This window comes from Gymnodraco acuticeps, unplaced genomic scaffold (genome assembly GCF_902827175.1).
Source record: "Gymnodraco acuticeps unplaced genomic scaffold, fGymAcu1.1, whole genome shotgun sequence".
NCBI classification, from domain to species: Eukaryota; Metazoa; Chordata; class Actinopteri; order Perciformes; family Bathydraconidae; genus Gymnodraco; species Gymnodraco acuticeps.
This window is the reverse complement of record NW_022991995.1, coordinates 58,453-85,085: the sequence shown is the minus strand read 5'-3', so window position 1 is coordinate 85,085 and position 26,633 is coordinate 58,453.

Sequence of the window (26,633 nt, the reverse complement as noted above, 5' to 3'; positions counted from 1 at the left end):
ACCCCTTGGTTTCTTCCCAGCTGGACGTGCCTGGAACGCCTCCCTAGGGAGGCGCCCAGGTGGCATCCTAACTAGGTGCCCGAACCACCTCAAATGGCTCCTTTCGACGCGAAGGATGAGCGGTTCAACTCCGAGTCCCTCCCGGATGACCGAACTTCTCACCTTATCCCTAAGGGAGACACCAGCCACCCTGCGGAGAAAACCCACCTCGACCGCTTGTATCCGCGATCTCGTTCTTTCGGTGATGACCCAATTTAGAGACAATGGACGTCCATTCTCGGGAGACGTCTGACAGTGGTGCGGTTACCCAAAGTGACAGACCTAATTTTACCTCTATTTAGAGGCAATGGACATCCACTCTCGGGAGAGAGAGACCTCCAGCATGTGTCCCTGAAATGGGGACTCAGATTATTTTACACATCCAGGACAGAGACTGGGGAAATCGCCTTTCTGTGGCCCCTCCAAGACCCCCAAAGGACGGACTACAGACCTCCAGCATGTCTCCCTCACATGGGCACTCCGCTTATTTCACACCTCCAGGAGAGAGACCAGTAATGGCACCTCTATGTGGCCCGTCACAGAGCCCCAAAGGACGGACTAATGACCTCCAGCATGTCTCCCTCACATGCGCACTTCCATAACCTTGCACACCGTGAGTCCCCGGGCCCCCGGACTTAAGCACTCCCCCACAGACTAAACCCAGATGATCACACCCTACAGAACCTCATGCCCCTGGTAACACTTAAAGGTGGTGGATTTTGTGGTGCTTTTCTGTCAGCCCTTCTTCACGGCACCACCACCCCCCCTTCTGTGGAGGATATTCTCATGCTCCTGGTAACCCTTTTAAATAGTCTGATACTACCAGGGCTCATCACTGCACTTTACAAGCCAGAAATAATGTTTAAATGGTCGGGAAAAGTGTTTTTAAACGTCTGGAAGAGAGTTTTAGCCTGTCATTTTGCACGATATCATTTAACATTGAACCGCTCCTGGAAATGGACAGAATATGTCCTGTTCCAGGAGAGTTTAAATTTTAAATGATATCGTGCAAAATGACAGGCTAAAACCGAGGAATAAGTGTTTGAAAGGCGGGGAAAAGTTGTTTAAAATAGTCTGATACCTCCAGGGCGCATCACCGCATTTTTCAAGCCAGGGAAGGTGTCTGAATCCTGGGTAAACTTTGTTTAAATAGTCTGATACCTGGCACTGTATCAACCCCTGAGAATCTTCAAGGTTATATAAATGTTTTTTAATTTATTTAATTATCACACGATTTTTACAAAAACACTATACACAATATGCATAATAAACATGATTAGCGGGGGCCCGTCTAACTTGTACGGTGCACCGGGGAAAAAGGCTGAGTCCACGGCCCCTACCCCCACATCAGGAGTATCAACCGGCCCTGAAGAAGAGGTATCGCTGCTCTCTGCCCCTGAGCCCTCTTCGGAGGTATCTGATGGCGGTAGAACTCCTTCCGATGATGCTGCTGCAGCTGCTGCCGCCCTGAACATGGAGCGGATCTTCAATCCCTCCTTTATTCCAGGCGTATTCGCGTAGAACCGGTCTGCAGTGCTTACGTCGTGACACATAAACCTGGCGAGAATCGACCTGCTTTCTGGATCTTGGTGATGCTTGATATTGTCAGCCAGGTGAGTATGCAGGATTGTGAAGGTGACGGCTGTTTCTAGCCCAGCATCAGCCCAAGCCCTCTTCAAGTGAGCGTTCAGGTTCTTGGAGGCATGCTTCCCCGTTGTGAAAAGGAAGAATTCATTCTGAGTACCCGACAAGCCCTCTTTTATCCCCATCCACCGCATGACCCAGCTAAACTACTTTACTGTAAGCACCAGCCGTGCTTCACCAAATGTCTTGGCAGTCTTGTGATCCTGCACATGGATGATGTAGCCCTCAGCAGTGCCCCTTCTGTTCGCCTCCAAGACCTCAGTGTTGGTCATGTTTGCTCTGTCCTCTGACATCTCGGCAGGCTCGTCAGTCCCCTCCGGCTCCCTGGCTAAATGATGCACTGCGTGCTAATAGAACCGTCCTTAGGGCAGCAGAGCGGAAATGGTGGAAATCCAAACACCGTGACGACCTCCTAACCTATCAAGCTCTCCTCTCCTCTTTCTCTGCTTCGATCTCTCAGGCAAAAAGCACTTTCTTTCAAGATAAGATCCAATCTTCCTATTCCAATCCTAAAAAACTATTTTCCATCTTCTCCACCCTCTTGGACCCTCCAAAAGCTCCTCCCCCCTCCTCACTTCTGTCAAGCGACTTTGTTACCCACTTTGAAAAAAAGGTTAATGATATTCGCTCTTCTTTTTCTGACTCACCTTTACTCACCGCTGGGTCACCAGACCTTCCTTCCACCAACACACTAACCTCCTTTTCCCCTCTCTCTCCAAGTGAGGTTCTTACCCTCATTACCTCTGCCCGCCCTACCACCTGTCCTCTGGACCCTATCCCTTCAAACCTCCTTCAGACTATCGCTCCTGATATTCTACCGTTTCTCACCCATTTCATCAACACTTCTCTAACTTCTTGTCACTTTCCAAACAGTCTCAAGGAGGCAAGAGTAAACCCTCTCCTAAAGAAACCCACTCTCAACCCGTCTGATGTTATAAACTACAGGCCTGTCTCTCTCCTCCCGTTCCTGTCTAAATCACTTGAACGCGCTGTCTTTAAACAACTCTCCTGTTATCTCAATCAGAACAACCTTCTGGATCCGCACCAGTCTGGTTTCAAGGCAGGTCACTCCACAGAAACTGCTCTCATTGCTGTCACGGAGGAACTGCACACTGCCAAAACTGCATCCCTCTCCTCTGTCATCATCCTGTTGGACCTGTCTGCTGCATTCGACACGGTGAATCATCAGATCCTCCTTCGCACTCTCCAAAAACTTGGAGTTTCTGGCTCTGCACTTTCCCTCCTCACCTCATACCTGAAAGACCGTACCTACAGGGTGACTTGGAGAGGGTCTGAGTCCGACCCTTGTCAATTAACTACGGGGGTCCTTCAGGGCTCTGTTCTTGGTCCCCTCCTCTTCTCCTTGTACACAAACTCGCTCGGATCAGTCATTAGCCCGCATGGTTTTTCTTACCACTGCTACGCTGACGACACCCAATTAATTCTGTCCTTTCCCCGCTCAGAGACCCAGGTCGTCGCACGCATCTCTGCTTGTCTAGCTGACATCTCTCAGTGGATGTCTGCTCACCACCTCAAGCTCAACCTTGACAAGACTGAGCTGCTCTTCCTCCCGGGAAAAGATTGTCCAACTCTTGACCTGACAATCAACATCGGCACCTCAGTTGTTTCCCCGACTCAGACTGCAAGGAATCTGGGTGTGACCCTAGATAACAACCTGTCCTTCACTGCAAACATCGCTGCTACAACCCGCTGCTGCAGATACACGCTTTACAACATCAGGAAGATACGTCCCCAGCTGACTCAGAAAGCGACTCAGGTTCTGGTCCAGGCTCTCGTCATCTCACGCCTAGATTACTGCAACTCCCTCCTGGCTGGTCTACCTGCATGTGCCATCCGACCTCTGCAGCTCATCCAGAATGCAGCGGCTCGTCTGGTTTTCAACCTTCCTAAATTCTCCCACACCACTCCGCTCCTCCGCTCCCTTCACTGGCTTCCGGTAACTGCTAGAATCCACTTCAAGACACTGGTACTTGCTTACCGTGCTGCGAATGGATCTGGCCCTTCCTACATCCAGGACATGGTTAAACCGTACACCCCAGCGCGTGCACTACGCTCTGCATCAGCCAAACGACTCGTTGCGCCCTCGCTGCGAGGGGGACCCAAGTTCCCATCGGCGAAAAACACGTGGGTTTGCTATCCTGGCTCCAAGATGGTGGAATGAGCTCCCCATTGACATCAGGACGGCAGATAGCTTGCACATCTTCCGGCGCAAACTGAAACTCATCTCTTTCGACTCCACTTCGAGCGTTAGAACGATTAACGAAGCACTTTTATACCAATAAAGGACTGGATTACCTAAAGCCAGTTGAGTAGCACTTGAAATGTTTGGCTCTATGAAACCTGATATACTTATATGATTCTGTTTTCTTCAAGGTTGTGTCTTCCTGGTCGAATGTACTTATTGTAAGTCGCTTTGGACAAAAGCGTCAGCTAAATGCAATGTAATGTAATGTAATGTAATGTAATGTTTGCGTACACACCTGGACGGTGGCCATACAGGAGGCTCCAATGGAGGGTTAGATAGCCATATAGCAGGTACTGGGTGATTGAGGTCGAATTGCAAGCCATCAGGTCAAGGAGATCAGTGATGCGTTTCTCAGCGGCCGCCATGGCGGCGAGAAGCTCCGCCTGGCTTGGCAGACGATCCAGCTTGTTCCTCTTCACCTTAAACTAGTGGACAGTGACAGAATTTTTCAAGTTGTTCATGTTGGCTTTCACCTCTCTGATGATGTGGGTCATATCAGACTGGGTGAGCCTGCACCCCCGGAGTTTTGACTCAGACAAGTACCTCAGGAAATGGTTCACATTCTTCAGGAACAACAGCGATGTTGTGACTGCACTGCCCGACTTAACAATATACTCGCTCCAGCCACGGACCCTCTTCGTGTCTTTTAGGAACAGCCAATCTGACAGCCGGTTAACACCATGGGCCATGAATACGAGGAAGTTCTTTATCCGGCTGACATTGGACAGACCATTTTCTTTCTGTTTTACTGTCTGTGCGACACCATCACAATGATCCCTGTATGTCTGAATGTACGTCTCCATGCTTTGAGGCAACGTGATTTCACGCTTGGTATTCCCCCGTCCCTTCCCAGTGAACCAGTGAGGAGAGGGCCAGTCCTTAGCCAGATTAGCTTTCAGCTTATTGTAGACGAACGCACGGGTCTTCTGGCATACAGGGGTCTCACTACCGGAGGCTGCTGGGGACCGCATGAGAGTCTTGACCGGGGTCTTGAGAGGGGTCTCATTACCGGAGGCTGCTGGGGAGCGCATGAGAGTCTTGACCGGGGTCTTGAGAGGGGTCTCATTACCGGAGGCCGCTGGGGAGCGCATGAGAGTCTTGAGAGGGGTCTATTGGGGGGTACACACTAAGCCCGAACCGATCAAAGGTTGTTATCAAAAGATACGAATTAGTAGCACGATCTGACAATTCTGGTGGAAAGTTGAATAATATTGATATAAAATCAATCCTTTGAGTGACGCAATTGATATTCATAGCAAATATTCCCTGCTTTATGTAGTACACTGGTGTAGAATTTCAGTTAAATTAATAGCACTTTTTTAACAATTTCTGACCATTGTACAGTAAGTAGCTTGCAATAATTGACAAGTTGCTTACTGTAATCCATTGTACAGTGAGCAATTTGTGAATTACTGGCTCTGCAGCAGCTTTATTTGCGATTGAGAAACACCCACACACTCACTCATTCTCTTAATTCAACAACATTCATTCACAGTAGAATAAATATTGACTATCCCAAGCAAGATTCAACCATGTGATCTCATGCATCAGTGTGTGTGTGTGTGTGTGTGTGTGTGTGTGTGTGTGTGTGTGTGTGTGTGTGTGTGTGTGGTGTGTGTGGTGTGTGTGTGTGTGTGTGTGTGTGTGTGTGTGTGTGTGTGTGGTGTGTGTGTGTGTGTGTGTGTGTGTGTGTGTGTGTGTGTGTGTGTGTGTGTGTGTGTGGTGTGTGTGTGTGTGTGTGTGTGTGTGTGTGTGTGTGTGTGTGTGTGTGTGTGTGTGTGTGTGTGTGTGTGTGTGTGTGTGTGTGTGTGTGTGTGTGTTGTGTGTGTGTGTGTGTGTGTGTGTGTGTGTGTGTGTGTGTGTGTGTGTGTGTCTCTGTGTGTGTGTCTCTCTCTCTATGTGTGTGTGTTGTCTGTATGTGTGTGTGTGTCTCCGGTTCTCCTGCCATGTTCTGTTCATGTTTCAGTAAAAACAAGGCCCCACTGATCATCTACTCTCTGAGACGATTCCAGGGATGCCTGACTTGAGTTTCTAGCACCAGGGAAAGTGGACAAAAGTGCTCTGTGTGTGTAGCATGTGTAAAGGAGTTAAACATGTATATACTTAACTATTAGTTATAAATTACGATTTACAATAGGTTGTGAATTTTATTTCAATGATATTGTTTCCTTTTAATATTTTTAAGTATTGTTTCTAGTGGGAACACTTTCCCGTTGCACATCGCATTCTACTTCCTGTATGTAATTTCCGCTTTACGCTCACATTGAAGTGAGCGTAAGCTGTGCTAGGAATTGTGTTGTAGGTCATTACAGTTGTGTGTGTTACACCGGCTATTTACATTACATTGCATTTAGCTGACGCTTTTATCCAAAGCGACTTACAATAAGTACATTCGACTAGGAAGACACAACCTTGAAGAAAACAGAATCATAAAGTACATCAGGTTTCATAGAGCCAAACATTTCAAGTGCTACTCAACTGGCTTTAGATAAGCCAGTCCTTTATTAGTATATAAGTGCTTTGTTAATAAATATATCGCTCGAAGTGGAGTCGAAAGAGATGAGTTTTCAGTTTGCGCCGGAAGATGTGCAAGCTATCTGCTGTCCTGATGTCAATGGGGAGCTCATTCCACCATCTTGGAGCCAGGATAGCAAACCCACGTGCACGCGCTGGGGTGTATGGTTTAACCATGTCCTGGATGTACGAAGGGCCAGATCCATTCGCAGCATGGTAAGCAAGTACCAGTGTCTTGAAGTGGATTCTAGCAGTTACCGGAAGCCAGTGAAGGGAGCGGAGGAGCGGAGTGGTGTGGGAGAATTTAGGAAGGTTGAAGACCAGACGAGCCGCTGCATTCTGGATGAGCTGCAGAGGTCGGATGGCACATGCAGGTAGACCAGCCAGGAGGGAGTTGCAGTAGTCTAGGCGTGAGATGACGAGAGCCTGGACCAGAACCTGCGTCGCTTTCTGTGTCAGCTGGGGACGTATCTTCCTGATGTTGTAAAGCGTGTATCTGCAGCAACGGGTTGTAGCAGCGATGTTTGCAGTGAAGGACAGGTTGTTAGCTAGGGTCACACCCAGATTCCTTGCAGTCTGAGTCGGGGAAACAACTGAGGTGCCGATGTTGATTGTTAGGTCAAGAGTGGGACAATCTTTTCCCGGGAGGAAGAGCAGCTCAGTCTTGTCAAGGTTGAGCATGAGGTGATGAGCAGATATCCACTGAGAGATGTCAGCTAGACAAGCAGAGATGCGTGCGACGACCTGGGTCTCTGAGCGGGGAAAGGACAGAATTAATTGGGTGTCATCAGCGTAGCAGTGGTATGAAAAACCATGCGGGCTAATGACTGATCCGAGCGAGTTTGTGTACAGGGAGAAGAGGAGGGGACCAAGAACAGAGCCCTGAGGGACCCCTGTAGTTAATTGACAAGGGTCGGACTCAGACCCTCTCCAAGTCACCCTGTAGGTACGGTCTTTCAGGTATGAGGTGAGGAGGGAAAGTGCAGAGCCTGAAACTCCAAGTTTTTGGAGAGTGCGAAGGAGGATCTGATGATTCACCGTGTCGAATGCAGCAGACAGGTCCAACAGGATGATGACAGAGGAGAGGGATGCAGTTTTGGCAGTTCCTCAGTGACAGCAATGAGAGCCGTTTCTGTGGAGTGACCTGCCTTGAAACCAGACTGGTGCGGATCCAGAAGGTTGTTCTGATGGAGATAACAGGAGAGTTGTTTAAAGACAGCGCGTTGAAGTGATTTAGACAGGAACGGGAGGAGAGAGACAGGCCTGTAGTTTATAACATCAGACGGGTTGAGAGTGGGTTTCTTTAGGAGAGGGTTTACTCTTGCCTCCTTGAGACTGTTTGGAAAGTGACCAGAAGTTAGAGAAGTGTTGATGAAATGGGAGAGAAACGGTAGAATATCAGGAGCGATAGTCTGAAGGAGGTTTGAAGGGATAGGGTCCAGAGGACAGGTGGTAGGGCGGGCAGAGGTAATGAGGGTAAGAACTTCACTTGGAGAGAGAGGGGGAAAGGAGGTTAGTGTGTGGGTGAAAGGAAGGTCTGGTGACCCAGCGGTGAGTAAAGGTGAGTCAGAAAAATAAGAGCGAATATCATCAACCTTTTTTTCAAAGTGGGTAACAAAGTCGCTTGACAGAAGTGAGGAGGGGGGAGGGGCTTTTGGAGGGTCCAAGAGGGTGGAGAAGATGGAAAATAGTTTTTTGGGATTGGAATAGGAAGATTGGATCTTATCTTGAAAGAAAGTGCTTTTTGCCTGAGAGATCGAAGCAGAGAAAGAGGAGAGGAGAGCCTGATAGGTTAGGAGGTCGTCACGGTGTTTGGATTTCCACCGTTTCCGCTCTGCTGCCCTAAGGACGGTTCTATTAGCATGCAGTGCATAATTTAGCCAGGGAGCAGGAGGGGACTGACGAGCCTGCCGAGATGTGAGAGGACAGAGAGAGTCCAGAGTGGATGAGAGAGTAGAGAAGAGAGTTTCTGCAGCAGAGTTTGGAGGCAGGAGTTGGAACGACTATTTAAGTTTATGAAAGTGATGTATGTTGTTAAGTGTCAATGTGGGTATATTATTAACCCATTTTTGTTAAGTTTCCACCGTAAGAAATTGTATTTTTCAGTGATATTTACGGTGTGTTTTTGGCGGGAAATAGACATGATCTGGGTCATTTTCATGTCAACACTCTCTGACTTTTGTAGGGTAAATGTCAAACTTGGTGACTTTTCCTAAAATGGGTATATTAATCATCGAGTGAATTTTGGGGCTTGGGGAATTAAGAGAGGGAAACATATATACTTTGCCGCCAAGACCCCGTTGCCAAGCAACACTTATTGTCAGTGGCGGCGCCAGGGTATGATAAATGGCTTAGCCCGACCATGAAAAAGTATGTTAAAGTAAGCATGTTGAGAACACGGATTGCAAAAATCTACCGGTCGTGTCCACAATACACAAACTGATCCTGCTGTGACAACAAGTGCACGTTACTGACGCAATATGGTTGAGACCATTCGGGCTTATTCTAGAGGGGTGCAAGGAATAGTCTAAGTAGTGGGGGAGTTTTATACACTAAAGCTGTGGAAATTATTTCGCGTTATAATATCAGCGCGGCCTCGGTCAGATCAAAATGCCTCCGAATGCAGCCACACCCCGTTGCCAGGCAACCCTTATAGGTCACGCAGCTCGGTGATCACCTGAAGCTCAGCCGCTGTAATGGACCGGTGAGCGGAGCAAAACACACGTTTCAAGTTAGACCAAACCCACGTAGCTATTTGATCTACCTCTGGAACAAGCTAAACTAGCTAAACTAAGAAATCAATGAATAAATATTAGGGATGCTCTGATCGATCGGCCACCAATCGATATCGGACGATACTCACTCTCTACCGATTGATCAGGCTCTAAGGAGAGAGGGAGAGAGAGGGAGAGCACTTCCGCTCATTTCTCCCGTGTTATTATCTGTAGCGGAAACTTCTGTGTAGCTATGCAGTGGGAGTCACCGACTCAGGAAGGAGACACGGGAAGAGCAGTAGCTTTGATGTCAAACACATGGTGGTTTATTTGGAGTTAACGGCCGGAGTATTCACATCACAAGTCCAAGAGTCAGAGGTTCTGACTTCACGGTAGAGTTGCCACGTCAATTCTGGAGAGCCTCTCTCTTGCCAGCCCATCTAACTGGTTTCGCAGAGAGTAAACAACATATTTGAGGAGATAGCCTAAACAGTGTGGGAACACAGAGCTACTTGCCTCGGACACCTATGACCTCGAAGATTTTACCTTGGAGTCCACAAATACAGAGAAGGAAGTGTCCCAGTGTACCCACAACACAGACCATCTGTATCCCAGTATTGACCGGTCACAGAATGGGAACAATAACATTATTGGCTAAGCCGCCTGTGTCCTTAAAGAAGGTAAACAGACATCAAGGTTTGTCCTGTATGTTACTAATTGGCGTCTTATGATAATTATTTCCACAACAGTCCTCTCTTTTTATCATTTATGATAACCTAAAAACATTAGTCTAATAATAATTTGGTCAATAATTAACTCAATAGGCGTCTCCAGATTCGAGTGTGGTCTCACCTTACATTAATTACATCACAAAGTAGAATAAGATTGAAACATTCAATCACAATGATTGATACAGCCAATCATAATAGAAAAAATCATCTCTCATCAGTGTTTGATCATCTTTTGTCAAAAGCATAATAATGAACACACATAAAACACAGGTGCACAATGGCTAAATATTTGTTTTTAAACTAATATATTTGATCATTTACCATTAGTTAATTTCATTCATCAAACTATCAAATCAAAACCAGCTTGCCGCTTTAAAGATTTACTTCAAGGCAATCACTAGTCAAAAGCATTTTAAAACTCAGGATCGTAAGAGATCCAGCTAAACATTCACAGTTAGAGTATAGAATTCACACTGGTGATTTGATCAATCTGTAATCTGCAAAAGTGCAGTGTCCTCAATTTTAGGATTACTTTTACGTTTACTTAAATACGCTTTAGTCAAGAGTAAGGCACTTAGTGAAATCAATACATTCATTTTAGTCAAGTACATTGTTCAAAATCTGAAAAGGAAAAGTTAGGCAAATATTCAAAGACTTTTGTAAAAACCTGGAAAGGAAGGATTAAACATTTTTAAACCTTGAATTATTACATTTGTAAATGCTACCACTGATCTGTACCAAATTAAGTCTATCAAGTATTCCTATTAGCCATACTTACCTGAGCTACTTATGGTACTTGGAAAGGATTCTTCTGTGTTTATCTAATGTTGAGAATATCAATTTCTTTAAATTATACTTCTCTAATTTGAGGATCAAATATGCTACATAATTGTTATATGAAATATTATAAATATTTGTTTTGGGCCAAAACTGAAATTAATCCAGTACTTGAAACATCATTGTAGGTCTTTCTGTGCATGGATAATACATTAAAGAGTAGTGTTGTTAAGCCTGATTGCTGGATTCAAATCCACTAGAGTGCATGTACCTATCCAGAGGGGAGCCAGAACTTGATAGAGCTTGTCGCCGCACAACCAAACGTAATCTTGTGGCGAGCTAAACCCCACATCACTGGGCCAGGCCAGTTGTATTGCTCACGGTTGCGTTGTCCCAGGTGAGCCGTCATCACGAGGTGGGAATGCTCCATGGGGTGTGTGTGTGTATTCCTTCGGTCGATTTTGTGACACGGACAGTCAGACTCCGCACACCGGTAACACAAACGAGGAACCAGAGAGCATTTGGAACCGCTCAGCTGGCACTCGCTCGTGATACCTTGTGTGTAGTGTGTTTTGGTGTATGTAGTGCAAGTGTGGTGCAAGTTGGTGATTAGGACACATCACTTGTTGTCATCTACTTTTGTTGGTGATTAGGACACATCACTTGTTGTCATCTACTTCTGTTGGTGATTAGGACACATCACTTGTTGTCATCTACTTTTGTTGGTGACTAGGACCTTGCAGTGGCTGGCGTGGACCCACGTAGCTCTCTCTCTGACCCTTGGCCTTCAGAGCTGTCCTACTGTAGTTATTGGGTTAACACTTGATAGGGATGTTTTCCTGAGTGCAGACAACTCAAGGTAATGGATTAGCACATTATCATTTAAATACAAAAATAGGATCGGCCCCTCAGAATTATTTGGGAGCCTTCCTGAGACATGCACATTATAAATGTAAGGTTTGTGTTAGTCATTTAACATGCAAGAATCATAAACTCATCAGTCCAAAGTAGAGAAATGTTATTGTAATTTAAAGGTGAGCTAGTCCCTGGATATCACCCCTTCTCAATGATTCTAAATGTTATATTAATTCACCATTTACCGTTTGATAACATATTAGTTTATCAGAAATATTTTCCTCTTCCATAAAACAGGTTTGAGAAATAAATGTTCCAATATAAAATCAATTACTCAATATAATTGACTCTTCCCTCCCTTTTCTTACATATGTCTCATATGAAATAATAACTTAGGAGTCTATTTAAGCATGGTGTAGTTTATAATCTATTACTCGAGAAGACTCAGTATCACCTGTGTGCAGCTTACAAAAAAAAATAATTGTGAGAAACATATATTATGCAGGAACTGTATACCTTTGTTGAAAAAACAAAGCATATCTGATTTGGGAGGAAAAGCTTCTTCCCCTTAACATCTGAGTCACTTCTGAAGGCATAGCATAAATGATAGTGGGTGTCTGAGGGTGTTATTACTGAGAAATGTCAAACACATTCAAAACCTTACGTTTGAAAACAGGTTTGCATTCCTTCTCTTAAAATGACGTTATCATTGGAAACAATAAAAGCTAATTGTTTTGATGTAGAATCTATCAATTGAATTGTTAGAGCAGAACAGAATGGTCGTATTGTAGCCTGAGTACCGTGCAGCCTTTAGTTTTACCAGGTGGAAACATTGTCCATATAATGTGAATACATGTAGAACTAGACATTTAAGAGGCCCCTGACATTTAGGCCTATTTTAAAAAATAGTAGGGGCTTTTAACAGCTTGCCAACCTACAGGCATCCTCTGCATAGCAGTATGAATAGCCTTAAAAAAAACAACCCACTCTGCGGTAACGAGAGTCATATTTCTGAACCAAATGCCCTAAGTTAAGCCGTTAGTCCCATCTGACTGACCCAAGGGTTGGTGCTGGTGTGAACGGGAGGCTTCCAGGTGTTCTTTCAGTTCATGGCTTGGTGGGGGGAGTGGCCCACGTTAGACAGTATTGTTCAGTCTGAGGAGCGGCATTGTCTCTGGAAGCAGGTAATGGTGTCCATTCTCAGACCAGACCATTAATGTCATTTCATGTAGAGCAGCCATAGCATCTCTGTGACTGCACTCAGAACTGTGTCAGAACTGGGTGATTCTTAGTGAAGCCGTCCAAGGCCATAGACAGAATGGAACCACGTACCAACAAAAGGGACACAAGGTCATCAATGTCTCTCTTTACCATTGGCCTAATTGCACAACAAATTAGTGGGAAAAATGTGGAGCACTAATCCATCATCATGTGAAATGTTGAGTTAATCTAAATAATTACTTATGGGTTGAAATCAAATTAACATTAAAACTAAAGTCAGTCAAAATTGGACTTTGCACGGGTCAGAATCTAAGCAATACACCATTTCCCCAGCTCTGTAATGAAAAGGATAAGAAGATTAGGTACATTACAGGAGTGTTCCACACCCAAACATGCACACTTATCTTATTCTAGTAGAGATTAGAGGACAAGGTCTAATGTTGTGAACAAAATGATCAAGTCAAAGTTATTTTGTTTATTGTTATGTACCTAATTTAATTTAATAATTAATCTTGAATTACTAATAACTTTAAAGAAGGCAACAATTTACAATTTGGATAAAGTGATTACTCATCCAAAGTGTGTGTGTGTGTGTGCTTATCTGCCCAAGGTTTAAAACATTTGGGACAGCACAGCAGTGAGAATGTTATGAGAACCAATCTGTTGTTTATACTAAACTCGAAGGAAGCTAGACTGGAACATTTTTAATAAATCAAAACACTTGCACATTAATTAAATACATTTCACATTTAGCTCGAGCTGGGTTCAATACTTTTCTTTATGGTATTTAAAATTGGGCTCGAGTAGAACCCCTGGATTTGGCTTGCAACACAAAGTGATACTGATCTCTGTAGGACTTGGAAGTGTTATGATTCAAAGTGCCTGTGGAAAAGAGGCCCTTGGAAAACAACATCTATTTTTTAACTGTGATTACTTATTTTAAAGAAATTGCAACATTATACTTTTAAAGAATTGCTCAATTAATTTAACACATTTATTATGCACACAATAAAAACTTCAACAAATATATTGATCCTGGCTTAACCAGCGACCTTTACTCTGTTGTTCATAAGCTCGGTTTCAGAAAACTTGTCAGTAGTTTAACAACTATTTTAATTTTAGTATTGTCTCTGGAGACCAATTGGTTGATACTAGAAATATTTTCAAGCAGTTTAATAAATAATGTTAAACAATTTTTAAAACTGTAATTGAACTTCAACTTATATTAATTACCTGATTCCAGTGGCCAGTTGGAACAGAATAATTAACACAGTTTCCATTTTGCTGCAACAGCGCAAAAGGTTTCAACAACAATTAGTATTATGTCTGAGTCTTGTTCTGCTTATCTGCTTTGTTTCGGAATGTGTTCAATACATTACGTTTTTATTCATTATTACTATACAATACATAGATTAAGAATAAATGAAACAAATAATAATATTGACCTAAAACCAGATTTTGCAACCCTGATCTCCTCAGGCAAGTCTCTGAGGGTCTCGGGGCGCAGGACGGGCATAGGGTTTATACAAGGTCACAAAGATATCTTAACATACCAGCAATACCATCTAAGAATGGATTCTTAAAGCAATATAATCTTATTTTCTTCTTACACCTAGCGCTCACCCTGAACAGTGTGCTTCTTGTTTACATTTTCCCCTGCACTCAGAGGCAGGACATAAAAACACTTTTTATTTTTCTCAGGTCATTTACTTTTGGTGAGATAATTAAAGTTTAGTTCATTTTACCCTGTCTATGGACTGATTAATTATTGTTACAAAACATACACAAGACGGCGGGACAAACCAATATAGACCCCCATACAAACAATCAGACAAACAAAACATACTCTTAATAAACACCAGCGCGACAGCAAAGCTCATCCAGCTCAATTTAGTCCGGATTTTAGAGATCTTAGAGGGGGGGGGAATTCTCTCCAGTGCGGCGTCTTCTCACGCCTCACCCTTGTATACAAGTTATTTATCGGTGCCTGAAAGCCGTCCAAGAGTGATAACTAGCTTATCCTCTTGCGACAACCACTAGGCTATTTGTTTCTAGTGGCGCTGTGCCCCCCCGATCGGAGCCCACAGACTTTTCCCTGCCCTTTCTCTCCAAACAACAGCTCAGTTGACTGTAGTCCGTACGACCAGCCTATATCTACTTGCTATCGAGTTCACCTCAAGGTGAAACACAGTTTGCCTATGCTTGCTTGCCACTACACACCTCTGATCAATTAGCCTATAATTTTATGTATGCACTCCTGACCGCCACCTGCTCCAGAGAGCCGTAGCACATCGGGTGATGCACGCACCTCGCGCTGGCCCGTCTAACCATGAGAAAAGCGGTCCTAAACAACGAGTGCTTTTAGACCGTCCCGTTTGAAGGACGGCGGTGCCGTGAGTTAAAACCTATAGGCAATAAGCTGTGACTTTCTCCCTCTCAGCCTGCACTGCTCCAGCCCCACACACACACGGTGAGGTTTCTTTTACACACACACACACAAGCCTGCAGCTGGAGCCGTGTTGTTACAGAGAGGTGATAGCAGCAAATATCTGGCTGCTTATTTTCAACTGCTGTGCTTAGCCACTAAGACCCTCAAAATCCGGCGATTTGTCCAATACAAATCTTTTACATTGCTTTCAATTCACACAGAAGCTCCACTTCACTGATGCTCTTTCTTTAAGGTATCTCTAAACATGAGCTGTGTATGCCTGTATGGCACTTCCGTCCCGAGCAGCACACACAGAGGAAATGAGCCAGGACTGAGTCCCCAGACACTGATCTCCTGGGTTTATCATCCCCAAATGTTCATTAACCAAAAGGAAACGCAGCCGATCAGTTTCACAGGTAATTTTAGGATACCGTCAATCACAGATTCTGATAAGGCAATGTCCAAAGTAGATTTGAAAATCACACTTACCACAATCTGTAGATTTATTGGCATCCTGCCGACAACGCCAATTTGTAGCGGAAACTTCTGTGTAGCTATGCAGTGGGAGTCACCGACTCAGGAAGGAGACACGGGAAGAGCAGTAGCTTTGATGTCAAACACATGGTGGTTTATTTGGAGTTAACGGCCGGAGTATTCACATCACAAGTCCAAGAGTCAGAGGTTCTGACTTCACGGTAGAGTTGCCACGTCAATTCTGGAGAGCCTCTCTCTTGCCAGCCCATCTAACTGGTTTCGCAGAGAGTAAACAACATATTTTGAGGAGATAGCCTAAACAGTGTGGGAACACAGAGCTACTTGCCTCGGACACCTATGACCTCGAAGATTTTACCTTGGAGTCCACAAATACAGAGAAGGAAGTGTCCCAGTGTACCCACAACACAGACCATCTGTATCCCAGTATTGACCGGTCACAGAATGGGAACAATAACATTATTGGCTAAGCCGCCTGTGTCCTTAAAGAAGGTAAACAGACATCAAGGTTTGTCCTGTATGTTACTAATTGGCGTCTTATGATAATTATTTCCACAACATTATCCACAGTTAATGTAAACCTGAATAATGTACTTCATTTGAATGTAATAATTATGTTGGTTGTTGTTTGTGGAAGCTCCAGTGAATGAGCCCATTAACTGAGTTTTAAACATCACTTTAAATGGAAGATCCCCATAGGCCCCGCCCACTCGATCGGATCGGTGATCGGTATCGACCGATGCTGATTCCGGCGATTGGCGATCGGCCCCAAAATTGGAAATCGGAGCATCCCTAATAAATATGTTCAATAATAAATTAAATCTAAATCTAATCTAAAATGTTACTTGATAAAGAATAGGGGAACTAGTACAAAGGTCATTAAGTAATTAAAACATTAATATAAATGAATGTAAAATCTCATCAATCAATTATTGCCAACATGTATTTATAATATATTCTGTGTATATATACACAGAATATATATATTTTTGAGAGAGATATACACTAGTATTAGATGCAGTCAAAAGTTTGGACACATCTTCTCTTTCAAAGTTTTTATTTAAATTGTTTCTACTTTCTAGATTTATACTGAAGACATCAAAACTATAAAATAACACATTAAAGGTGGGGTAGGTAATTTTGGAGAAACCAGCTCGAGTGCGCTAGAATTTGAAAATACACAACCGGAAAAATCTGCCACTTCATTACAGAGCCCCTCCTCCAACACACACGAATGCACACATGACCAATGAGGGCACGAGCTAAGTTTGTGCACAGATGGAAGGCTGACAGGCAGGTAGGCCATCCAGTTACTTTAGCCGGCTCAGATGATTGGTCGTGCTTTTTACAGTACTACGGCTTCCACAGATGACGTGTTTTTATGGATGTTTTTGTCAAAGCACTTAAGATATTCATTGCTATCGGGATGTTAAGAGCATTCCATGGAATATAACAAAAAGTGTATCTCGAGCCGGTTTCTCAAACTTACCTACCCCACCTTTAACTGGAATTATCTAGTTAACAAAAAAGTGTTAACAAATCCAGAATATGATGTTTTTTGCGACTGCACTTGAGGATACATTCAAAGTTCTTGACATTTTCCGGATTGACTGGCCTTCATTTCTTAAAGTGATGATGGACGGTCACTTCTCTTTACTGAGTTGAGTCGTTCTTGCTATAATATGGATTACAACAGCAGTCAAATAGGGCTTTCCACTGTGCACTAACTCTACCTCTGCACAACACAACTGATGGTCTCAAACACATTCAGAAGGCAAGTCATTCCACACATTGACTCTTGACAAGGCACACGTGTTAATTGAAAACCATTCCAGGAAAAAAATTCCAGGTGACGACCTCATGAAGCTGACTGAGAGAAGCCAAGAGTGAGCAAAGCTGTCATCAAGGCAAAAGGGGCTACTTTGAAGAATCTAAAATAACAATGATTTTCTTGATTTTTTTTTAACACTTTTTTATTAACTAGATAATTCCATATGTGTTCTTTCATAGTTTTGTTGTCTTCAGTGTTAATCTGCAAAGTAGAAAAAATTAAAATAAACAAAAAACATTGAATGAGAAGGTGTCCAAACTTTTGACTGGTACTGTATATAAAAAACACACATATTTGAACCTTCAGGAAAAGATTGTCCCACTCTTGACCTGACAATCAACATCGGCCCCTCTGTTGTTTCCCCGACTCAGACTGCAAGGAATCTGGGTGTGACCCTAGATAACTACCTGTCCTTCACTGCAAAGATCGCTGCTCCAACCCGTTGCTGCAGATACACGCTTTACAACATCAGGAGGATACGTCCCCAGCTGACCCAGAAAGACACGCGGTTCTGGTCCAGGCTCTCGTCATCTCACGCCTAGACTACTGCAACTCCCTCCTGGCTGGTCTACCTGCATGTGCCATCCGACCTTTGCAGCTCATCCAGAATGCAGCGGCTCGTCTGGTCTTCACTTTCCTAAATTCTCCCACACCACGACGCTCCTCCGCTCCCTTCACTGGCTTCCGGTAACTGCTAGAATCCACTTCAAGACACTGGTACTTGCTTACCATGCTGCGAATGGATCTGGCCCTTCCTACATCCACGACATGGTTAAACTGTACACCCCAGCGTGTGCACTACACTCTGCATCAGCCAAACGACTCGCTGCACCCTCGCTGCGAGGGGGGCCCAAGTTCCCATCAGCAGAAACACGTGGGTTTGCTGTCCTGGCTCCAAGATGGTGGAATGAGCTCCCCATTGACATCAGGACAGCAGATAGCTTACACACCTTCCGGCGCAGACTGAAAACTCATCTCTTTCGACTCCACTTCGAGCGATAGAATTACTAACAAAGAACTGCTAACAGAGCACTTATATACTAATAAAGGACTGGCTTATCTAAAGCCAGTTGAGTAGCACTTGAAATGTTTGGCTCTATGAAACCTGATGTACTTTATGATTCTGTTTTCTTCAAGGTTGTGTCTTCCTGGTCGAATGTACTTATTGTAAGTCGCTTTGGATAAAAGCGTCAGCTAAATGCAATGTAATGTAATGTAATGTAATTTAGCAGGTCAGCAGGCAGCCGTCAAATGTTCTGTTAATACTTGAATACTTTTACTTAAATAAGGTTTGAATGCAGGATTTAAATTTGTTAGAGTATTTTCATTCTATACTGTAGGCGTAGTGTATCTGTGAACGATCCCAAATACAATTCCTTGTTTACATTGCGGCTAGTGCTACGCCAGAAGAAAAAACCCTTTTACATTTTGAACTGGAAGTGGAAAGGGGCTGGGCTACATGAGGTGACTTGAGCCAACAAAAAGATGCAATAGGTCGGACTAAGAAAGATAATGTGAAAATATAAAAACAAAGGCATTAATTAGGGCTGCAAAATGTCTCCCATTGTAATGGTGATGAGATTTTTAAATGCTAACACTTAACAGTTTGTTCTGACTGTGTTTCCTGTTTCCTGCAGACGTCCAGCAGCTGGTGGTGGTTAAAGAAGAGCCTCTCCCTGACCAGCAGGAGTGGAGCACCAGTCTGGACCAGGAGGACCCAGAGCCCCCCCCACACATTAAGCAGGAACAGGAGGGAGAGCAGCTTCAGGAGCTGGAGGAGGCTGATATCACCAAGTCCACTTTCACTCCTGACCCTGTGAAGAGTGAAGATGATGAAGAGAAACCTCAGTCCTCTCAGCCTCATCAAAGACAAACTGAACACATGGAAACAAAAGCTGATGGAGAAGACTGTCGAGGACCAGAACCAGCCAGGAACTCAGATCCAGAGAGCAGTTTACAACCAAAGACTGAGGACCACACTGAAGACTCTTCTGAACATGACACTGGAGACTCTTCTGAACCTGACACTGAAGACAGTGCTGATTGGAAAGAGACCAGAGAACCTGCCTCAGGCTCAAAATCAATGAAAAATAGACATGAATCTGTCAGTGATCCACAACGTAGTGCTGAAAATAAACCATTCAGCTGCTCAGTCTGTAAGAAAGCTTTTCCACAGTGGAGACATTTAAAGACACACATGAGAGTCCACACAGGAGAGAAAACATTCACCTGTGCAGTCTGCAAGAAAGCTTTTCCATGGAGTGGACATTTAAAGACACACATGAGAGTCCACACAGGAGAGAAACCATTCATCTGCTCAGTCTGTAATAAATCTTTTTTACTGAGTGGAAATTTAAAGACACACATGAGAATCCACACAAGAGAGAAACCATTCACCTGCTCAGTCTGTAAGAAAACTTTTCCACAGAGTGGATATTTAAAGATACACATGAGAATCCACACAGGAGAGAAAACATTCACCTGCTCAGTCTGCAAGAAAGCTTTTCCATGGAGTGGACATTTAAAGACACACATGAGAGTCCACACAGGAGAGAAACCATTCATCTGCTCAGTCTGTAATAAATCTTTTTTACTGAGTGGAAATTTAAAGACACACATGAGAATCCACACAAGAGAGAAACCATTCACCTGCTCAGTCTGTAAGAAAGCTTTTCCACAGAGTGGATATTTAAAGATACACATGAGAATCCACACAGGAGAGAAATCATTCACCTGCTCAGTCTGTAAGAAAGCTTTTTCACAGAGTGGAAGTTTAAAGATACACATGAGAGTCCACACAGGAGAGAAACCATTCACCTGCTCAGTCTGTAAGAAAGCTTTTCCACAGAGTGGAAGTTTAAAGACACACATGAGAATCCACACAAGAGAGAAACCATTCACCTGCTCAGTCTGTAAGAAAGCTTTTCCAAAGAGTGGATATTTAAAGAGACACATGAGAATCCACACAGGAGAGGAAAAATAGATCTGCAAAGTTTGTGACAAAAGATTTAAATGGCGTAATCGTTTAAAAAGACCAAGTGTGTTGGTAAGGGAATACAATTGTCTATTTTGTATCCTAATGCCGTTACATACGTTACTCCCTAAGCCTGTTTTCACCCACCTGCAACCAATTCTCTAATAATCACAAATGTTCATTTCTTCGACCCCTTGAGACTATTTATTGTTTAATAATCGTTACATCTGCTCAGGACCAAGTTCCCGTGTCCTGCCTTTCACCTGCTGACCACCCACTGCTCATTTAAGACGGGCTCACCTTTACAAGGGACCAGCTAGTCTTAGTGTCTTAATGCTAACGTTTTGTAAAGTGATGCTAGACCAACAACGTGCTGTTGGGTTGTGTGCTCTCTGCAGGACGGTGTCTGTACTCAAAGATTGTTGATGAAATGAGAGCTTCATTCTGTTTTTGTTGTCTAAACAACGCCAACAGAGCGATACGTCTTCTTTCCAGCAGATGGCATAAATGTTACATCATGCAGTTCAACTGTCATCCACATATTAGAGATTCAAAACAGCAATGTGTGAGATAAGGCTAGTAATTGACTATTTCAACAGAATGTGAAGAGGTTACAGTCTTGAGGCCATGTCCAATATGTTTATGTTTTGTTTGATTAAATCGACTGAAATCAGCATTCAATGACTCAATTATTCTGAATTACTGTCATTATATCATGGGTTTTCATTGCAATATTAGAACGCATTAAAATCCAACTTTATTTCTTCCAAGTTGCGGGTGTTCATTGTTTAGAAGTCCGCTGTGTTTCATCCAAGCTTCCACTGCATGCTCCGATAATGCTGAAAGTATCTGTTGTATGCTTTACCTGCTCCAGTAACACAAGTGTAATTCACTGGACAGAGACAAGAGATAGTGAATGGATCCAGAGGAGAACCAGAAGATAGTCCGCATAGAGCCTTCAGGTTCTGAAAATGATCAGGGATAGAGCCAGAAAAAAACTAGATGTTCTGCACTATTGTATTGTGATGTATTTAATATAAAGTCAAATACCCATAAAGTTAGAAAAGAAAAGAGTCTCACTTAAGGAAAAAGGTTCTGAACCACAGAGAGTTGTTCATTTGCACACAACATGGTCAAATATTTAAAGTTGTGACCAGATGGTGTCGCCCTAATCCGTGTATCTACGGTCCATTTGTTTTTCTTTATTACACAAGTTAGCGGAAGAGCGTCTGAGAGGCCTTTTTGTTTTTGTTGTTTTACCTTACTAAATGGTCTAATGGTCATTGGAGGGAGGGGCGGGGCGAAACTCACGGAAGTGATTTCAAAACAAAAGCCCTCGTTTTGCTTGGAACGGTGATAATATTATAAACAAGGTGAATTTAGCGATCACAACGAAAACGGCCAAGACACATATTTAGCCCAGAAAATGACCGTTATTAAGGGCTGTAAATATAATAAGACTTTGTCTAAAATGGACAACATTGTTAAGAGATTTAAACTATACAGCGATTATGCACTGCGGTCACTCAGCCGTCTCTCTACTTTCCCTTTTCAAATCAGCTGCTCTTCACGTGACGGAGAGCCCCAGAACGCGGCTCTGGCACTTCAGATAAGGAGCCGTACACATGCCGCAGTTTGTGCGTGGCTGTGCCTTTAGTTGTAAGCTCAGTGGCGATCTGTTCATCTGTCATACTGATCATACAGTCAATAACTTTGTTGTTATTAGCATCTGGTTAGCTAGCTATGCTATCGAATATAAGAAGCTTTTTCTCCAACCAGTGAGGTAAAGGCACATCTTTATATGATCATTAGTTGTAAAAAAATAAGAGACAAAAGTAAACAGGTATAACATTATATATGACAGCAAAAAAAGTTGTTAATAAACAAGAATACAGTTTAAAAGGGGAGTGATTTGTAAAATATCCATAAAGAAGAAAATCTGTTTGCAGTTTTGTTTCATATCGTGTTGAGAGATGTATCCATATAACTCCTAATGTTGCTCTCAAAGTGCACCAGATTGATGCTTTTAACTTCAACATTTAAAAACAAATCTTCCCCCCGGAGAGGAGGTTAGGTCCCCCCCCCCCCCGCACTTAAATCATGTCCACATGGATAGGAAACTAAATACATTTGCACACATCTTGTGTCCATATCTTTCTGTTGTGGTGGTCATGCCACACCGTGCACGTGCATGCATGCGTGAGTCATGGTAAGATATCTGGATTTAGAGGTTGCTTTTTCTTTGCACAGCATGAAAGAAAGACCCTCGGAGGATGTTGAAAAAATGTTAAAAAAAAAATACATATAAATGGTGTTCGTTTTATTACCTGTCTGAATGTATCTATAGATTTAAAGCTAATCTGCATTTAAACATTTCAGGGGAAAATACTGACTTGACGTAAGTAACTATCTGGGGAAGTTGTGAGGTGATATGTTTTTTTGTTTGTTTTTAGTTTGATCCTTTTAACCTGCAATGCCTTGGTAACTGCATGCAAATTAGCCCATTTTAATTAAGATATGATAAGAAATTAGACAGTACTTTATAGTGTACTAGTTAACGCCTAATTTGCATATCAATATGGTAATTGTGATGACGTTATTAGATACACATTTTACTGTATTCACCTTTAGTGTCTACCCTTAAGTAAAGTACATTAGCCTGTATGCCCATGATGAATTGCCTTAGCTAAACCTTGAGCTAACTTATCAATTAGCTAGTAGCCTACCTTAGTTAGCTAGGCTATATTTGTTTTTGTTTTTCGGCTAATTAGCTGTAAACTCGAGTCACTGGCAGCTTAGTCATTTGTTCATCACCACTCCGCTTCAAACAAGCCAAGAAAACATGGGACAGTAAAGTGGGAGGTGCTGCTACATGTCTGTCTGAAGGGACAGCAAGGTGGGAGGTGCTGCTACCTGTCTGTCTGAAGGGACAGTAAAGTGGGAGGTGCTGCTACCTGTCTGTCTGAAGGGACAGTACAGTGGGAGGTGCTGCTACCTGTCTGTCTGAAGGGACTGTAAAGTGGGAGGTGCTGCTACCTGTCTGTCTGAAGGGACAGTACAGTGAGAGGTGCTGCTACCTGTCTGTCTGAAGGGACTGTAAAGTGGGAGGTGCTGCTACCTGTCTGTCTGAAGGGACAGTACAGTGGGAGGTGCTGCTACCTGTCTGTCTGAAGTGACAGTAAAGTGGGAGGTGCTGCTACATGTCTGTCTGAAGGGACAGTACAGTGGGAGGTGCTGCTACCTGTCTGTCTGAAGGGACTGTAAAGTGGGAGGTGCTGCTACCTGTCTGTCTGAAGGGACAGTACAGTGGGAGGTGCTGCTACCTGTCTGTCTGAAGTGACAGTAAAGTGGGAGGTGCTGCTACCTGTCTGTCTGAAGGGACAGTAAGGTGGGAGGTGCTGCTACCTGTCTGTCTGAAGTGACAGTAAAGTGGGAGGTGCTGCTACCTGTCTGTCTGAAGGGACAGTAAGGTGGGAGGTGCTGCTACCTGTCTGTCTGAAGGGACTGTAAAGTGGAAGGTGCTGCTACCTGTCTGTCTGAAGGGACTGTAAGGTGGGAGGTGCTGCTACCTGTCTGTCTGAAGGGACTGTAAAGTGGAAGGTGCTGCTACCTGTCTGTCTGAAGGGACTGTAAGGTGGGAGGTGCTGCTACCTGTCTGTCTGAAGTGACAGTAAAGTGGGAGGTGCTGCTACCTGTCTGTCTGAAGGGACTGCAAGGTGGGAGGTGCTGCTACCTGTCTGTCTGAAGGGACTGTAAAGTGGGAGGTGCTGCTACCTGAAGTGAATGCCGATGTCCGCACCGCTGTGCAGGAGACGTGGAGGGATGGAGGGAGGGTAGAGAGAGCAGCGGAACTTCCCAGTCTAATCTCCCGACCTGATATTTTTATTTTGTATTCACTCGATATATTTTTGGAAAGGGAAACTGTGAGCAAACAGCAGCAGTACAGATGTAGCCAGGGCCGCCCCTGGCCAACTTGGGCCCCCCCCCCCCCCCAACCAACAGGAGTGAACATTTTGTTTTTGGAAACAAAGTAGGCTACTTTGCAAATATAATTCCTGTTTATTATTATTATCAACGGTTACTTTTTTATACAGTGAGGTAAATGGTAAATGTGCTGTAGTGGACATTTTTATTATATCCTGATATGTTTTTAAACCAAAGGCCACAGAGCTGTTTTGGCTACTGGGTTGAGACTCACACAAAGTCACACGAGAACTTCTACAGCTCAAGGCCAGGTGTCTAATAACAATGTGACCGTGTGAAGACAGATTTCTTACCTTCCTCCCCTTCTTGTATATAAGCTTTTTTACTCTATTGAACTGCGCACACTCGCGCAGACATATTTTATACTCTGTGAGACCTGTGTCTATATTTATTGTATAGTATTAATATATATTTGAAGCTTCAAATAAATACCAGAAAGACAACTCTGTCTGATTCACCATTTATTTGAATTGATCACTCTGACTTGTACTCTACAGTATTGGGTTTTTTAGATTTCCATAACATGCATGTATGTCGTTCAGTATGCGTTTACAGGTGATACGTCTGCATTTCCTGCCAAATACTCGGCTCACATTCCGACCATTATTTAAAACAATAGGCGCTTTCACACCGTCTACAGTTTGATTTGCATAGAGGGAGCTGTGGCTGAATGGCCGGCGATTAGGTGTGGCGCATTCATCATTAGGTGACCAGAGCTGCCTGCCTGCCGTCAGATTTCATTTAAAAAAACAGGTCTTGACTCTGTTTATAATCCAAGGGTGTAACTTTGGTTTGAGAAGTCGGGGGGGGGGGGGGGGGGGGGGGGGACACGAAACACAATTTAAAAAAATTCCGATGTAATTAAATGTCCCGCCTTTCTACAAATATACTATGACTATAGACATATGTTAAAAATCCAAGAAAAATGTGTTGGGAGGGTTACTTTGTAAATGTAATCAGTTACTGATAACTGAATACAGTAAAACTCCTGTCTCCTGTACACCGAAACATACCCATCACAGTATGTTTTGGTTTACAGGAGACACAAAAAGCAAAAGGAAACTGAACGTGTTTTTACTGTTTTAATGGCGTATCAAGAGCACAAGTGAAACATGACATCTGAAACGATGTAACAACATATTAAACTTTTTGGGGATGCAGCTTGGGATGTGAGGAGTGAGGGACACGGCTTAGTCGCATTCTGTCCTGCCAGTGTTGGCAGGACATGAATTAAAATGTCGAACTCGGACTTCATTTTAAGGACATTTCGGCCAGGGGTGTAGAGATATATTTGTTTAAGTCTATTGTATGATAACTGTGTGATTACTATGTATTTTCAAATGCATATGCCACCCATGTACACCGCTCTTCCCGTCAAGAATTGGAATTTGAATAGAATTTAGTTTTAGTTTCTGGATCTCACGGAGAACACTGTCCCGCTTCATTGTAGGATTTCTGCCTTGTCTCCACTTTCTAAATAAGTAATGAGCTACCTTACCATTAGGCTACTGCGCTCATAAAGAATGATAAGAATAATGCCGGCGTGATCAGATCACATGACCTGTTCAAGCCGGTGCCGCATAAAAACAACAGTCCGGACAAGTACTGGCTTTAAACTATATGCCAGTCTTTGTTTCATGCAAAAAGACCCAGTAAACACGGAGATACGATGATATAAAATTAATACAAATATATTTCAAAAGTATGAAAAATGGAAGCACATATATTTTAATATCTTCGCCGTATTTTATCATTTTACGTGATTAATGAGTTTATTTAAGGCAAGGCAAGGCAAGGCAAGGCAAGGCAAGGCAAGGCAAGGCAAGGCAACAATATAACAATATATCACAGGTTACAGATACAGAAGCTGTCTCTGATTGGCTGAAACACCAAACAGATCATTGCAGCATCCCATAATCCCCTCTCTTTCAGCTCTGTTTCAAAAAAGCTGATTCTGTGTCTGTAGCTTTAAATGCTAATGAGCTGCTGCTGGCCACGCCCCTCTGAGAGATGATTGGTTTAACCTGTTAAGCCCTGAGCCTGTTTTTCAGGTCTCAGGCTCGTAAATGACATTCCCAGAACAAATGATTATAACTTCACTTCTAAAAGGGGTAAATTAATCATCTTTTTTCTCACAGCAATGATAAACCTGTGAGTTGGATG